Source organism: Dermacentor albipictus, chromosome 2, assembly GCF_038994185.2.
Source record: "Dermacentor albipictus isolate Rhodes 1998 colony chromosome 2, USDA_Dalb.pri_finalv2, whole genome shotgun sequence".
In the NCBI taxonomy this organism is placed as follows: Eukaryota; Metazoa; Arthropoda; class Arachnida; order Ixodida; family Ixodidae; genus Dermacentor; species Dermacentor albipictus.
The window spans coordinates 151,443,221-151,461,185 of NC_091822.1; the positions used below are offsets into that span (position 1 = coordinate 151,443,221).

At 46.3% G+C, this 17,965-nt stretch overlaps 1 long non-coding RNA gene and 1 pseudogene across 1 annotated transcript; one reads left to right on the top strand and one right to left on the bottom strand.

Moving 5' to 3' along the window:
• The first annotated feature begins 483 nt into the window (after nucleotides 1-483).
• Nucleotides 484-2,994, top strand: LOC139046738 (zinc finger protein 84-like; annotated as a pseudogene).
• A 6,837-nt stretch (nucleotides 2,995-9,831) lies between these two features.
• LOC135899846 (uncharacterized) lies at nucleotides 9,832-12,560 on the bottom strand. The gene is made up of 4 exons (XR_010563736.2): nucleotides 12,477-12,560; nucleotides 11,304-11,338; nucleotides 10,276-10,350; nucleotides 9,832-10,211 (listed from the first exon to the last, which is right to left on the bottom strand). It is a non-coding gene; the product is annotated as an uncharacterized lncRNA (long non-coding RNA).
• Nucleotides 12,561-17,965: the final 5,405 nt, after the last annotated feature.

The window sequence follows — 17,965 nt, forward strand, 5'->3', positions numbered from 1 at the left end:
AAAAGTTATTCTAAAGCAACACCCGTGCATCCACAGAGGTGACATGCCATTTCATTGCCATTTATGCGCTAGGAGCTTCACAGTGACGTCTACATTGAAGGAACACCTGTACGCCCACACATGCGAGAAGCCATTTCAATGCCCTTCATGCCCTCAGAGCTTCTCACGAAAGAGTACTCTGAACCAACACCTGCACACCCACACAGGCGAAAAGCCATTTCATTGCCCTTCGTGCCCTCAGAGCTTCTCACGAAAGAGTACTCTGAACCAACACCTGCACACCCACACAGGCGAAAAGCCATTTCAATGCCCTTCGTGCCCTCAGAGCTTCTCGCAAAAGAGTACTCTGAACCAACACCGTCGAACCCACACAGGCGAGAAGCCATTTCAATGCCCTGCATGCCCTCAGAGCTTCTCACAAAATAGTAATCTGAACCAGCACCTGCGAACCCACACAGGCGAGAAGCCATTTCAATGCCCTGCATGCCCTCAAAGCTTCTCAGTAAAGAGTACCCTGAACAAGCACCTGTGTACCCACACCAGCGAGAGGCCGTTTCAGTGCCCTGCCTGCCCTCAGAGCTTCTCACGAAATAGTACTCTGAACAAGCACCTGTGCACCCACACTGGCGAGAGGCCATTTCAGTGCCCTGCCTGCCCTCAGAGCTTCTCACGAAATAGTACTCTGAACAAGCACCTGTGCACCCACACTGGCGAGAGGCCATTTCAGTGCCCTGCCTGCCCTCAAAGCTTCTCACAAAAGAGTAATCTGAACCGGCACCTGCGCACCCACACAGGCGAAAAGCCATTTCAATGCTCTTCGTGCCCTCAGAGCTTCTCACAAAAGAGTTATCTGGACCAGCACCTGCGCACCCACACAGGCGAGAAGCCATTTCAATGCCCTTCATGCCCTCAGAGCTTCTCACAAAAGAGTCATCTGAACCAGCACCTTCGAACCCACACAGGCGAGAAGCCATTTCAATGCCCTGCGTGCCCTCAGAGCTTCTCACAAAATAGTAATCTGAACCAGCACCTGCGAACCCACACAGGCGAGAAGCCATTTCAATGCCCTGCATGCCCTCAAAGCTTCTCAGTAAAGAGTACCCTGAAGAAGCACCTGTGCACCCACACCGGCGAGAGGCCGTTTCAGTGCCCTGCCTGCCCTCAGAGCTTCTCACAAAAGAGTCATCTGAACCAGCACCTTCGAACCCACACAGGCGAGAGGCCATTTCAGTGCCCTGCCTGCCCTCAAAGCTTCTCACGAAAGAGTAATCTGAACCGGCACCTGCGCACCCACACAGGCGAGAAGCCATTTCAATGCCCTGCGTGCCCTCAGAGCTTCTCACAAAATAGTAATCTGAACCAGCACCTGCGAACCCACACAGGCGAGAAGCCATTTCAATGCTCTGCATGCCCTCAAAGCTTCTCAGTAAAGAGTACCCTGAACAAGCACCTGTGCACCCACACCGGCGAGAGGCCGTTTCAGTGCCCTGCCTGCCCTCAGAGCTTCTCACGAAAGAGTACTCTGAACCAGCACCTGCGAACCCACACAGGCGAGAAGCCATTTCAATGCCCTGCATGCCCTCAAAGCTTCTCAGTAAAGAGTACCCTGAACAAGCACCTGTGCACCCACACCGGCGAGAGGCCGTTTCAGTGCCCTGCCTGCCCTCAGAGCTTCTCACAAAAGAGTCATCTGAACCAGCACCTTCGAACCCACACAGGCGAGAAGCCATTTCAGTGCCCTTCGTGCCGTCAGAGCTTCTCCCAGAAGACTGCTCTGAACCAACACCTGCGAACCCACACAAGAGAGAAACCATTTCAGTGTCCTTTATGCCCTCAAAGCTTCTTACAAAAGTCGACATGGAAGGTTCACCTGCACTTCCACTAATGTAAGAGGCTCTTTCAGAGCCGTTCATGTCCTGAGAACTTCATGTGGAAGTCTGCATTAAACCAACAGCCACGCATCCACACATGCAGGTGGCCATTTCAGTTCCCGGCATGTCCTCAGCAATCCTCAAAAGCTCTTACTGAAGGACCACGTGTTCATCCACTCAGCGAGAGGCCATGTCAGTACTCTTCATGTACTCGGATCTACTCATGGAAGTTCGCACTGAACTTCACTTCCACTAATGTGAGAGGCTGTTTCAGGGTCCTCCGTGTCCTGAGAACTTTTCGTGGAAATCTGCACTGAACCGACACGCTCATGCACACAAAATTCCTAGTGAAGGATCACCTGTGTATCCACTCAGGGAGACACCATGTCAGGACTCTTCATGTCCTCAGAGTTACTTGCAGAAGTTCACACTGAACTGACACATGCACAACCCACATAAGCGAGAGGGTGTTTCAGTGCCACTTCTACCGTCAAACCTTCGGGCATAAAAGCCACCTCAATAGGCACCTTGCCACCACAAGCGCACCTGACACATGCAGTGAAGCAGTGCTGAGTTGTGTGCCCTCCTTATTGTTCCTTCTTGCTTTTCATGTTTTCCTTGGTTTTTTCATCGAAGCTGAGTGTATGTGTACACCTGTAGTACTATGCTAGTATGAAACATTGTAAGTCTTCACTTTTCATTATTATGATGTTTAGGTTATTTGTTGCAGACAAGTACTTCCAGCATTGAAGTGTTTAACTGCTCTTTACTAAACCAGTTGTGGGAGTTCGTTTCAGCACAATAAATAAAATTTGGCATTGGGTTTTGTTAATTATTGATATTTCAATACTTGCATTAATAGCATGTAATGTTGCAGTTCATTTGCATTTATTGTGCTGAACATTTAAACAGAATTTAAGAGGTTATTTACTATTGCTATGTAATGCAGTTAAAACAACCTTTTCTGGGGAATTGAAATTGTGCAATTATGTGCTTTTTTGATTCCTACTAAGATTCAACTGGTTTCAGTGATAGTAAACTCACTGGTATGAACTTTTTGCTCGTAAAGATCCGTGCAGACCTTTGAGAACCTTGAAAATTGCTTCATAATAAATAAAACATTGTTCTCATGGATTGAAGGCCCTTTTATTTTTATGCATCCTTAACACTTTCAGTGTCGTTTCTTCCCCCCCATCACATAGAAGAAACAATGACTTATTTTCGATTATTTGGAAGGGAAGAAATGACGGATAATGGCATATGCACTCTTAGTATGACAGTAACACTGTTTTCGTTTTCTATAACCCACTTAAAAGAGATTTATTAAATGAGAAAGATGGTCATTGTAAATGCACTGCTTGACCAAGTGGTCGCTGCGGTTGGGTGCATAATAAAAAAGGCAAGCAATGGAGATAAACACAATGATCTAGTCCTCACCTTAACCGAATGTATTTGCATGAAAGAGTCAGCTTTCCTCAGCTGTCTAGTCAGGCTAGTCATTCTGAACTTAAGTAGATGTTTCAACAGCCAGCGATATGGGCATAGCTCACATTCCTGTCGTGGGAAACTCAATGTGCAAAGTGCTGCACATCAATATAAATTGTACAACTATATGAATGCGTTCACAAAGTGCCATGACTGCAGCAGTCCACATGCATACTCTGGATCGTGTAATGTTAAAAAAGGGACGAGGTAATCTAGGTAGAACCTAAAAAATTGTTTCGCAGTGCATAAAGGACGTGCATAGTTTTCAGGTGTAAAGTAGGCCGATGAAATTCACGGGTGCTGGTATGTGCTATCTCTGGTTGATGGGAGATTAGTATGGCTTTGCTGACCCGACCCTGTCTTCTACCTCCTAGTCCTGCTGCAAATGTATGGCTTGGTACAAGGAATATTTTACGAAAACTGTGCTGGAAAGACAGCCACCTTCTCCTTCGGTTCCTGACTCTTACAGTGCTGCACCTGAGCCCATGGAGGTAGGTTTTCTTGACACTGGGGAGCTGTGCCAGCTGAGTCCCAGGGCCTTTCTGACCGGCGAGGTCAAGATCAGCTAGCACAAGTTGAAAATTGTCTTCATGGAATCAACTTCTTTACGAATCTGCCAGCCCCTCCAGCCTGCTTGGCTTTATGGAGGTAGCGGCTAGTCTATAAGCCTTAGTGCAGAGAGTGCAGCATACTGCTCATCATGCCAAAAAATTTGGTCTGTGTGGAACTGCCCCACGCACTCCTGCAGCTTACTTTGAATACCAGCCAGACCTAAAGGGGGACACGGCCTTTGAATACCGAAAAATCGCGAGAAAGCCGATTTTTGGAAAACCACATATTCGGGCAGTATGTCTTATAAACTATCATTTCTGTAAATATCAACGTCTCATTCATCGCAAAACTATTTCAAATAACGTTTATAACGAGCCGTGGTAACCCTCGAGCTCAAAATACCCCTACTTAATGGCACGGACGTCATTTCTGCACCGTTACCCCGAGCGCCGCCATTTTGGTTTTGTTTTGTTCGTGAATTCTTTTCATGGAGGAAGGAAACTGAGGAGAGACCCTACCCCCTCCACGCATTAGGATAAAAGTGTGGTGGAAATGACATAGTAGTTTCTCTTTTTTGCTGTTTTTTATTTTTTTGCTGTAGCGGCCACGCCTTTCGGGCCACAATGGCGGCTTTGTTATGGTTCTGTGCACTAACACGTGTTGCTCCGTAGGTTTCGTACCATGGCAAAGGCGCCGTGCGGCCAGGTTTGCGTTGGTCTCCGTGTCTTGCGGCGCTGCGTTATCTGGACCGTACTCTCCCGGATGTTGCTGTGGCCATGTGGGACAGGAGGAACTAAAGTTCGCGAAATGAACGCGCATGCAACGCTGTACAGTGTACCGCGCCACGGCAATGGCAACAGACGAAAGAATATCCGCGGGAAATTTTGCCCTCTTGGGCGGAATCATGCTACCGTGCCATCGCAGGCCGAAACCGATGCGTTTCAGAACCTGTATACAATGAACGCCTTGCAGGTCAGCGATTCCTGCTTTTGACAGCGCATATGGTGCATTTGCGGCACGTAGAACGTACGTTATGAATGCATAGTTTGTGTTCAGTAACAACTTGATTTTGTACATAATAAAACACATGTTGGTCAACTGTTGCTTGTTCCTCGCAGTACTCGCGACAGAACGAACTGTCTTAAGTGGAGCGCGTTCGAGGTCCATGCACACCTGCACAGGTGTACCACAATACACGTGCTGATAGAGCGTTACGCAGCATATGTGCATTTTGCTGCCCTCTCGCCGTGCGCCTGCCAGCCGACGCTTCATCCTGGAAGATGGGAAGGAAGCGGTTGCTTTGACTTAAGGAACGAGTCCTCGCTACCGCATCTTATCTGTGCGCGCGGGAAGGGCAGGAAAATGAAGGTTAGCGGATATGCTTTGAGAGTCAGCTGCGAACACATCAAACGGATGTTCCGTGGTCGCCAGGGGCGTAGCCAGGAGGGGGAGGGACTTACGGGGCTTCAGCCCCGCCCACGAAATTTTTTCGTGCTGTCCATGCACCGCCGACCCCGCCGACCCCAGCAACCCCCGGCGCCGGAAACCATTCTGGATTTTGTTTAGAATGTCTTTTTCACGCTCGAAAAAACATCTCACCGCGAACATTGCGAACTCGCGCTGGATTTCGCGGAACGCCCATGCACCGGGAGCCACATAATACAAGCAGCCACAAATGAGCACAAAGTTTCAAGGGCGTTTTGATGGCAAACGGGGTCGCCGCGGCACCTCGCGGAGTCCGCGGAACCTACGGAGCGCATGGATGTCAATTCTGAAACTTTATGGGTATAAAGTTCTTATAAACGTTTGATGTGAAGGGTGCATTGGCATTTCCAGAGTTGTGCTTTATATTTTCAATTGCCGAACTTTGGGGTTTAATGTTGTCACAAACATTTGACGCCGAAGGTACATTGACTTCTAAAGTCGTACATCGGAGCATACAACGAAACAAGCGAAATCAACATACTATCAGACAAGTTGCCCAAGCACGCTGCGAGGTCCGATAAGACGAAACATTGCGGTGGTTTATGTCATTTGTGCCGTCATGTCACACAAAAAATATCAACATTTTTTTACCTACGCCAAAGAAACCATGTCAAGACATGAAAACCAGCAAAGGTAACTATGTTCTTATTTATTTTTTCTACTTTGACTTCTAGTTGCGAGGGCATATTGAGCCTCTTCAATTTTTTTTGTTCTGGCTACCGTAACCGCGGGCTGCCAGAGCCAACCAGAGTGCAAACTTTTTCTCGTGTTGCCCCGACCATCGCGCGGAGCACTTTGGTGCGCGTTCGGTTTTCTATGGCCGAGTGGATTTTCGCCTGGCAGAGTTTTGGATGCTTTCTGGCTAGCAGACAAGAAAAAAAACAATGGTCGCTCGCCGCCATCACTCTGGGGACTCAACGATTGCACCGCGTTCGCTGGAGCGCAGCCTCTCCGGAAAGTCCTGTATCGCCGATGCAGTATACCGAGCAGTATGCGTAAGGTTTTCGGTGGACCAAGCGTTTCACGTTTTCTTCGATATGTCCATGGAATTATCATGCACCGGATGCACCCCACCAAATTCTCATACCTATGCCGATATTGTGATGTACAAGAGACCCTCCAACAGATGGTGTTTGTGTGCCCACACCGCGAGAAAAACAGTCAAGATGATGCGTCAGAACCGCTACGAGCCATCGAAAAAACGTGAGAGGCAATGTGAAAGGCACAGAGCCTGGAAGATCAGCGAAGTCTGGTAGACCGGGCCCGGGCTTCGGCATTAGCCAACGGCTTTCTGGAAGCGCGCAAAGGCGAGAAAAGTAACCAAGAGAGGAGAATCTGGCCCGACACGATGTCGGAGTAACGCCTGCGTCACTTTTCAGACTTTCCTTCCTCCATGTTGGTGGATCAATCTCGCTCGCGCAAGTAAAGCCTCTTTTTACGCGCAAGGGAGGAAGCGCGCCATCCACTGTCGTGCGCAAGGCACAGGGGAGAGCGGAAGGAAGGTTCTACTGCGGCTGCTGCGGCGTACGGCGCGGCCGCGCTTGATAGTGACAGGGACAGAGTGCGTCGAGTGCTGATAGCTTCGTGTGCGCTACGTTTTCGCCATTTAGTTAGCGTTGAAGCGAGAGACACCACGAATAATGTGTTCGCTCGCTGCTGCTGCCGCGCTTCCTCGACCACTACAGCGTTTCGACAGCGAGTTTCCGCGGTCATTGAGTGAGATGAGTTCATGTTTGCTTGCGCGCGCGTGACACCATGCTTGTTAATTTAGTTAGTAAGCGAATGTTCACAAGTTTATACGACCAATAAAACTACTATCCTTACTTTCTATAGCTGTCTAATAATTTGCTATCGCAATCGATGCTTCGCATTTCGGGCGAAACTGCGACTTTTTCTTCTCAATATTGCCAGAAAATTTACAACTCAGTACATACAGATAGACGCAAACGGAAGTGCCCCGCGCTGGGCTGGTATCGGAAACATCAGGCTACAATCGCACCGTTCGCACACATACGTCGACGTAATTAAGTAGCTCTTCAAGACGGCTGGGGCGCTTGCATCACATCACATGTGGCAGATATGCACGAGAGCATTTCGCTCAAAAGCAAACGCCCACGCGCCGGTGTCCATTGGCCACAGACGCTGGAACGAAACCACTGTCCTTTCTTTAGGCCATACAAGTATCCTCACTCTTCTTGCCTCGACAAACATGACAAACGCTCCTTTCGTGTATGACCTCAATACATCGACGTCTCACATTGCGCATTGTGCTGAACTGCATGCAGTTGGCATTTCGGCATTGATCGCTTTGGAACGGTGTAGTCCGGGAAACAAACAATGCATGAAATTGAAGCTTATACCTGTATGGGTTGCTCGTTGCATGCATATGATGGTAATAAAGGCAGTTGTACGTGCAACTGTCTCTTAGTTCCATATAGAATTTAATTAACTGCGCTTCGCGAAAGTTTTGCTTCACATAATGCCTGTATTCGCGTTCGATCTACTCAATATATTTTTTTCTATTTTTGCTTTTGTGAGTAGGCTTCAAGATTCCTAAGTGACGCCTCCTCCTTTAATTTTTCTTTAGTTCTTTTTCTTAAAGTCATACACGCTCGCAGCAGCAGCGCGTACACGACGACCTCGGCAACACAATAGCACAATGAAAGGTTGAAGCCGTGACCGGAACGATTTGCATTTTTGCAAAAGCACGCTGTGCGTCAAACAAGAACCTAGAAAAGGGAAGAAAAAAAGAACGGTTAGCGCTAAGCGCGAAGAGTTCGCGCCATGCCGTGGCTGCCGACTCCCTCGCAGTCTTATAAACAATAAACGGTAAATTTCGTTTCACACAAGGCAACTCAAGGCAACGTCGCGCAGCGATTATGAGAGGCTGCGACGAGTCGCAGGCGTCAACCAATCGGAGGCTGCGCAGACTCCGCTACTAGGCCTGACATGGCCGCCCGTACCCATAGTTACTATACTGACTCTAGAGGACAAGCTACCCATAGGGCCCATGCATTAAAATCGGGAACCTCAAGAGCGCCGCCATGTTGCTACGCGCCGAGGTTGCCAGCTCCTGAGACGCTTGCTAGACTTGGTGACAGTAGTCAGTTTTAATCCGGCAACAGTAGCAGCGTAGCAGCATGGCGTCTCGCTTGTGATGTTGTGATGTGTGCGTGCAGCCGTGTGTTTGGGCTTTATAAGTCGGTTCTTTATTCTATGTTGCGGGATGGTGTGGGTGTGGTCCATGTTGACCGTACAGCTGGCAGTTATGCAACCGAGGGATGATCCTGTTCAAGTTTCTGGCGGTATGCTGTTTTCAGCGGTCACGCCTGTTGCAGGAGTGTCACTCGACGACGTTAGAGCTCGAAGCTGTGGTCAGATTCCTCGTTGGCGTTCCGTAATTATCTTCGCACGGGCGCGGTATGTTGCAAAAGCCGCTTTCGCGATCTATCGTCGTGACGATAGATGGGTTTTTTATTATTATAAGTAATGATCCAGCTGTAGGGCACATGTAACCGACAAACGGAAGTCTCAGGAGAGCACCTGAGATGATAGTAGAGCAGGCGGCGCAGGAACTCCAGGGCACCCGAGGGACAGTGGGGGGATCAAAGCTTGAAGCAGAACGGTACGTAGGTTGGGGCCGCCGAGGCAGGTGTGTGCCAGGGAGTGTTCGCACGGACAGCTCCCCAGGCACGCGCAGCCGTGCCTCGCAAGGTCGAGATACTTTAAAGGCACCTGCGCCCGTTGTCTTTCTTTTGCCTCGGCGCAGTGAGCACGATTAACGAGAATAATGTGGAGGGCATCCGGTGCAGTCGCGAATGCATGATGACAAATGTAGCTCGCGTCGCCTGGCGTCTGTAGTAATATCAGAGTTGGTTGTATGAACTTTATGCATAATACGTTTTGTTACGGTACCTCAACGGAATGGGTCTAGAGGACGGTGTTGGTACATTTTTTCGTACCGCCCTAATCCTATACCCCCACTACAAACACACACATACCCCCTTTTTTTATGTATACATACAATTCCTTGCCATGACGGATCATAGCCTCCTTTATTTTTGAAAAATAGAGGCGGCTATGGACCGATTGACCAGTTCAAGTTGTCAACTTGTCAGTAACTGTCGTAGGAATCACTGTAATAAACAATTCCACGATAGGATTGTTTACTTTCATTTTTTGTTGTAACACTGAGGACTACATAGAACTTTATTTTGTATATGTGAGAGAAGTATGTGGATATCACGAGCTTAAGCCAATGTGCGATACACAGACAAAGCAGCTGCTACAACATGAACTGCATTGAGGGCCACACAACACATACGTAATTAAAGGTGCAAAATATAGGGGGAAGCTTCAAAATACGCTCTGTAGCACTGCAAAGTATAACATATATTGTATGTGTACAATAAATGTTCAAAAATACAACGCATCAATGTCCCATTTGCCTTCAAGTTTATTATGAAGTTCAAGTTTACTGAAGTTTATTATGAGCATATGTACAACAGGAATCAACTAACACACCCGCAGTCAAGGTGGCTGTTCGAGGTGTGCTGGCTGCCTCAGTGTAAGAAAAAGAAATTGGGTAAATGTCGACACCAGTGCCACTGCTTCTTGCCTCTGACCTGCACGTGCCTCTGCGGCATCTTTGTGCACAAGTGTGCTGGCGTGGTGAGGCGTAGGAGTCATCCGAGAGAGAGTATTGTTTACATGGAGAAGTGGCTGTTCACATTGCCTGTCACTTTCCCTCAAATGTTTCCTTGGCGACTAGGGTGACACACCCGCAGTCAAGGTTGCTGTTCGAGGTGTGCTGGCTGCCTAAATGAAATAAAAAGAAATTAGATGAATGTCGATACCAGTGCTATTGCTTATTGTCTCTTACCTGCATTTGCCTCCACGGCCTCTTGGTTTGTGGAGTCTGTATGAGGGAGCTGCTGTGGCTAGGCGTAGGCATTGTCTAAGCAAAAAGAAAAGGCCATTTAAATGGGGAATTATGGAAATAAATGCAGTTATGTCTGCTTCTTGCACTCTTCTTGCCTAAAGGTTTTCAAACATAGTGTCCAGAACACACCAGCACTTTGACTGCTTCTGCTTTTTACCTGCAGGTGTTGTTGCGAGATCCTTAGTATGGCTGCATGCAGCATTGTAACACTTGGTGGAGGCATTTGAAGTGGTAGCCAAAAATATAAAGAATCATCCTTGTCTGCACGAATGCTTTCAATTTCTAAATGCAGTGGTAACTATCACTATTGGTGCAAGGCCCCCCCACATCTATGCGGCAAGTGCCATAGCTCGAAACTGAATTGTTCCTTTAGTGTTTCACAAGGCATCTGATATGTCCACATTAGATGTGATGTGTTTGTTTTTATTTATCCCAGTGTGGAGAGAGCATCATTAAATGGCTGAAGTACTATAGCGCCAAACAGACGACACAAGAAGAAGAGACACGGACGAGCGCTTATGTCCGTGTCTCTTCTTCTTGTGTCGTCTGTTTGGCGCTATAGTACTTCAGTAATATGCACCAACTAGCCCAACAAAAAGTTCTGCTGAAATATCATTAAATGTTTTGTTTATTTTTGCGTGTCTTGTTTTTTGGTTTATTTCTGAATTTATCATGATGCTAAAGTGACTTATGTAATGGCAATCAGCTTTTGTTTTGCAGAAAAACAATGCATTTCCTGACCCATTGTTTGACATCCCCTCACTCGCATAATTTTGCAGAGTATTCTACCTATATTGACTTGCTTGACCTCCACTAAAGGGTCTTGCATTTTTAAATACGACTCTTTCCTTAAAATCATTCGACACTTCTCATAATTTCTGTACCTTGGGCTTCTGATACTCTGCATTCACTATTTTTGCTTGTTTCTGACTAGAAATGTCTTCTTTAATTTAGAGCTTAAATTTTACCTTTGGAACACACGGAAGGGCTTGCCATTGCATATCTGCATAAAAGGGAAACATGTTTCATTAAACATTTGCAAAATCCCATTGAAGATTGATGAATGCAGCTTGCAGTGTGATATGACTGAATGAGCCATAAAAGTAACTCATCTCACTTGGTAAATGAAAGCACATATTAGTGTGATGCACAAGATACGTTACACTAACGTGGTGGGTTCTCTTGCTTATACAGCAAAATAATCTGTGCGCGAGAAAAAAATTATTTTTGCATAACCCTTGTACACACTGACTTAAGGAAAATGAGCTGGAGCTGTCCACATGATGTACTTATTTTACCTGCGAGTATGGTCAACAAAAATGTATCCCAGCTGCTTAGTGGTATTCCAGATTATGTCAGTATTGCATATGTGCCTGTTGTCGAAAATAACTGAATTTTGAAAGTGCTCGCAGGGATCTGATGTGCATATCTGCAGTTTATGGATACATGTAAAAGACTCAGCATCAAGTGCAAGTGAACGGTCCCACAGGCCCGGAGTCGATCATGCAAATAGATTCGCTGCACAAATTTGTGACATGAAATGGCATGCAAGGAAGTGTTGAAAATATTCCACAGTTAATAAAACGCCTAAGCAATTAATATGTGGGTTGATGCACTCGTTATGCAAAACGGAGGTGAGGCGTGCAGACAGGAAACAAGAGTAGAGTATTTACAAGCTAACAACACGCGCGCCTCCCACTTCTCTACTCTTGTGTCCTGTCTGCACGCCTCACCTCTGTTTTGCATAATGAATCCTTACGAACTAGCTCAGCTTTCTGTCGTTCTAAGTCTCCATGCACTCTATTTCGTCCGCATTAGGCACTCGCCTCTTGATTACTTCGTGGCACAGAAATACTCGGTCATCAGGCTGTTTTTCTGCTGTGGCCTTTGTAGAAGCATGATTGTTCAAAGTGCAACAATTAAACAGATTCTTTGAGTTGCTTGTGGCTTCGCCAATACAATTCCGGTGCGCTGGTCCGCCTGTCCAGCAATTTCCTACTGAAGGGAAACCTGCAAATAAAAACACCGCTCCGCATGCAGAAAAATGCTCTACTGTGACGCTTCTCGAACGATTGTGATGTACCACAAGAGCTGCCTACTCGCGTGATATTCTCAACAAGCAGATACATTCGTTTACTTACATGTGAAGGTATATGCCAGACCACTTCGGGGCTTCGGTGGCACATAAGGCACGAGTGTGTCATAGCGTCCGATGTCGACGCGCGATCGCATGTCAAACGAAACTACTACGCATCCAAAAAACAGATTCGAAACCGAAATTCGCGTCATCCTTTATTGCATGAATGCGTACATCGTGATTTACATAAGTCACGGACTTAGCGATCGCTTTCTGTAAACTTAATATTAACGTACCACCTTCATAAAGCCATCAGGTATGCGTTTTTAGGTTACAAAGCATAAGGTGACCTGTACTTGTTCTCAGCTCTTTCAATAGTAATTGCGCTGGCCACATTGACCAGTAGCAACAGGGCGGCGCCCTAGAGGTTCCCACTTTTCCGGCCCAGCTTTTCCTCTAGAGTTGTTCTACTAACTCTATGCCCGTACCTGCCCGTACGAAGGCGACGGCACCAACGATCGTCCGAGTTCCTTGGGCGTACGACGCGCGCGACAGTGTTCCTGAAAAACAGTGTTGTAATAGTATGCCGCCGACGACACGACCGACGACCGTGGGTTGTGGCAGTGCGACGTGGATCCGAAGCGACTTCGAACGACGCCGACTAATCCAACCTGCCCACTGGGTTCCGCCGGGCTCAGTGCGATCGTCTGCTAAAACAGCCAACCGATTCCCGATTACCGCAACGTCCGTGCTTGTTGTGTGTGCATTTTGTTGTGCTCAAAACGAATGGAAACATGTTTACGAGTTCCGAAGTCTGGATAATCAGCACTCGCCTATCGCCGATGTTGTTTACGTTTACGCGTAGGCCTAGCGGGTCCATCGAGTTCGTAACTGGCGAGTGAACGAACTCACCTGAGAAACTCTGTCGAAGGAAATGAATTTTCAGGTCCGTTTGGTGCTGCAGTGATTTAAAATATGGCACTCTTCGTGTGACCTGTGATGTGGTGAATGAACCGTGTGGAAGTTGGGTTGGTCAACCGCGGCGTGTTTCGTGTGGTGTCGGTTGACTCAAGTTTAACGGGCAAGCTCTGCGCTGTTTCCAGTGGTAAAGATAACTTCCGCCGAACTATTGGAAGTACTTACATAATCAGCCGTGCCGCCTGTTTCAGCTGACACTGCGCTCTTCTATTCGGCATGTGAATCCAGTTCAGTACAAGTTCACTGTACTCATTCACTAACTTCTTTCTAGTGCGTCCGTCTTTTGGGCTAGTTGGGCACAAATCGCTCGTGTAGCAATCAAGAACACTGACGCACTGAAGCATACGTGACAACACAGTCATGTTTGAGTCAGTGTGTCGTTATAGTTGAGCACTGCAAAAAGAAATTATCTGTTTGCAACATGTGCCCTGTGTGCAGTGCATAGCAGGACCTGCATCATGCAAGACCTATGCATGTAGCAGCGTATATCACGATTGCTTCGATGCCCGCTTCAGAATCAGCAAGTACTGAGTCGATGAAACTGTAATTGATTTTTTATCTCACTTTTTGCTTATGAAAAGTGTAGATGGTGTGAGTGCATTGTGGGGAAGGTGAAAAGGTGTCATCAGTGTTTTGTGCAGTCAGTATGCTTAAACTGCTGGAATCCCTTCAGCCTCTACTAAAATGTTTCTTGCTGCGATACTATAGATTGTAGTCAGGACAAAGATCTACTCAAAACCAAGTTACTAATGCATCTGCGCAGAATGTGTTTGATTAACAAGTTAACGCTTCCACAACAAGAATATGCCGATGCACAGCACGTGTGCTTACAATAAATACATTCCGTAAAGGTGAACGACTGGGCCTACAATATCAAACTTTGTAGTAGCACCGTAAAAAGTGCTGCCATGCATATCAGCCACAACGAAACTGCTGCACGTCCAACCTTCTTCCTTGGAGGCACTTCTCTAAAGACTGTTCGGACCCTTCCCATTCTGGGTGTAGCATTTAGCTGTTCTCTCAACTTTTCCGCATATGTCACCAGCACTGTATGTAAGCACCGGCCCTTTCTTGGGTTTGTGTCCCGTGTCTCCCTTCCCTGATGACCTAAGGTTTTCCGAGCACTCTACACTTCTATCATTCTGTCACGACTTGAGTACTGCTCATCAGTATAGTTCCCGTACCAAACTCGCGACACTAACAAACTTGAGCTTGTTCAGCGCCGGACAATAGACGGGAGTATAGGCACCCTATACTCCCGTCTTTTCGGTTGTCACAAGCCCATGCCAGCCTTCGAGGATTGCCTCAAACCCCTCAAGTAGCACACCCTGCAATACCAACGCAACATTGCACTAGTCTATACTGCAGGGTGTTTGATGTCTCTCTGGACAGCACTAATCTTTCTTCAGTTCGTCTGAACAAGTGGTCAGCACAGCCCGAGCCCTCATCACGCCTCTATGGCCCGACACCACAACTGCATGATTATATCTGGCATGCAGAGCTTTCTCTCCACCCCCCTGGCGATTTGGATTCTCCTTCCTTGGAACCAGACTTCATTGGCACTCCTGTGTGTTGTGCACCTGTCAAATGTGTGCGTGTGTGCCGTGCTGTGTTATTGAGCAAGTGTGTGTGCACATGGAGGGGAAGGAAGTCTCTTCTGCATCCTGCAAATTCCTGCTTTAGATGGCTGGTTATCAGATGCTCTAACATACAGGCATCAGCCTTCTTTTTAGTCTAGTGTGCCAAGTTACCACTAAGATTATTATTATTATTATTATTATTATTAGAATCATCACTTTGACCAGATTGATTGTGTTGAAGCCAGCGTGACACATAATTCAAAATATTTCTGGGGCTTTGTGGGCTCTCTCTTCTAAAAGGAGTGCCAAAGATGTACGTCTTCTTCATGAAAATAGTGGTGCTGTCTCGAACACTGCTGATGCCTTTGCAGAACATTTCTGTTTGCTATATGGTGTGAAATATGCTTCAAGTAACCTTCCTTTTCAGTCTGGCGCAGTGTATGCTAACAGTCAATGAAAACCTCGTTTCCAAGTATATGAAGTGCCTTAAACTTTGCCTTAAACTTTCCCTTTCTTGTGGTGTTGATGGTATTTCCCCCACAGAGCTTAACCCTTTGAGACACCGTCTACACAATTGGGCACAGCAGGAGCGTGCATCAATAGCAAAAGCACTGATGAAAGTAATGGTATTTAAAATGTGTTTCATACATTTGAAACACTTATTATTGGAACTGTACTGCAATTTTGAATAATGTGCAGAATGTTTTAACAAAATGAGTGGGAAGGTAGACGGCTGGGTGTTGTTACTCTGTGTCAGTATGTTGTATGTAGTGGGTTCACTTCTTTCATTGTTTTTTACAATGTCGTGCACCAGGCATAATTGTCAAGTGGCTGGATAAGTGCTTTTCAAGCTTTTCAAAACACGAAATAGTACATGTTTTCATATTTTGTGTTCCTGTAGTGAGTTTTCGCATGGAGTCGAAATTTTGTAAACTTGACAAAACTCGCTAAACAATTGAAAATTCTTAACATTTGCTGCAGCTGTACACTTTCTACGATTCTGAGGATGCAAGAGATGTGGTGAAAGCAACTTTTCAATCAATGGGATAAAGTGGTGTCTGAAAGGGTTAAGACGTATGGAAGCATACTTGTTCCTCGTTCTCACAAGCATCTTCAATAGTTCCCTAAAGCCTAGTACCTTTTCTAGCACTCGAAAGGTAGCATGAACATTGCCCATGCAAAAATCAGGTGCTAGATGTGCAGTTACTAACTGCTGACCTATATCTATCCTCTTCAGTGCGTCAGGTGTTTGAATCTATATGGGATTCCTCGCTTTCTGTTAGTGCTAAGAGCATTTTAATAAATGAACAGCATGACTTTGTGTGCCGACATTTCAGACTGTCAACAGTGTTCACCACTGCATCGACTTCCAAAAAGACATTTTTTCACTCTCGAACTGGTGCAGAAGCAATAAGTACTCTTAAATGCTTCCAACACTATGGGATTAAGTTATATGCACAAAACGCACCATGTGAAATTTTGATACACCCTACGTGATGCTCCACTTCTTAGGGTCGATGAAATGAAAGATCTTGGTGTGTACTTTGACAAAATGCTAAGCTTCTCTTCACATAGGTAAATACACAAGATGCCCTTCATGCTCTTGGAATTGCATGATTTCCACTTACCTGTTGTGTTTCTGAAATTCTGCTGTGTGCCTCCAACTACTAGAGTATGCTTCTGTAGGAGAGGGGTGCAATGAGCAAATCTAATTCTGACCTCATTGAACGCATCCAAAATAAATTGATATCTATCTTAAAGCACCACTTTTGCCATTCTGGTGACCACAGTTGAGCCTTCTCAAGTATACTTCAACTCGCACCTCTAGATTCAAGTCTTAATAAATCACACTTTTTGTTCCTGTATAAGGTGGTCCATGACATTATACATTCCTTAACATCTAAGGAATGTAGTAAAACAAGAATGAGTCTCCTAGGCCAATTAGGTCTAAATCTAGGGGTTGCTAAACCCATTGCAGTAAATGTTCCCTCACCTGCTTTATACACAGTATCTTTTTAAAAAATGTTACTGACCAATATGCGCAGTGAAATTAGCCTTACTACATAGAGTAAGAGTTTCTGTTTTCAGGGAAAAAAAAATTACTGTGCTAGCACAAATACAAACAGAAATATGTTCACTCCAAAACTGCTTGTGTGTCAAAATTGTAGTTTTGAGAAAACGAAGAAAAACGGTTTCAAGCACCTTTATGAGAACGAAAGCACCTCAAATTACGAAAATGCACCTGGGGAATAATCTGGGTGCATCCCAGATTGGTGCTTCTTTTTTGCCATCGTCTGGAGGCCCAGTGATAATGCCCGTTTTTTCCTGGAAGCAGTGGTGCGACGCAAGTCTTTTTCTTTGGCTCTTTTTGAGCCGGAGTCTGTCACATTCATATTCATTTCTTGAAGAATGGCTGTCGCTGCATATTCATTTCCAGTATTGAAGCGTAGCACTGCTTCTGCAACGGCTGCCTCCACAGCAAAAAGGGAGAAATGCTGCTCTTTGGAAATCATACTCCAGATGACTGAGTGGAATGATTCATTGGAGTTTTGGGTTCTCCCTCGCTTGCACCTATCCAGTAGCTTTACATCTGCCAAGCGCTCATACACAGGCAAAAGGGCCTTTGCCACGTCCGCTGGCAAGTTATACTTGTGCCTTGGTTGTGGCTCACCTTTTGCTGTTGCCGCATTATGACGGCACCAAGAATCCTTGCCACTTGGGCACAGGCTGTGGTTAGAGCAGCTGTCGGTTGACGTGACATGGTGGTACGTTGCCATTACCGCTCTCTGCATGGCGTCAACATCACCACAGTGAGACTTGAGTGCTCGACCATAATAGGCACTCAGCCTGTTGATGAGGTCTGCTGTGAGCCTCCCCTTGCCACCAAGTCCCCGCATGCCTTCACTTTTGTGCTTCTGGAGCAGGTTTCGAAGCGCTGCGCCCATACGTTTTTGTACATGATTGATGCAGTCTTCTTTCTGAACATCTACAAAGC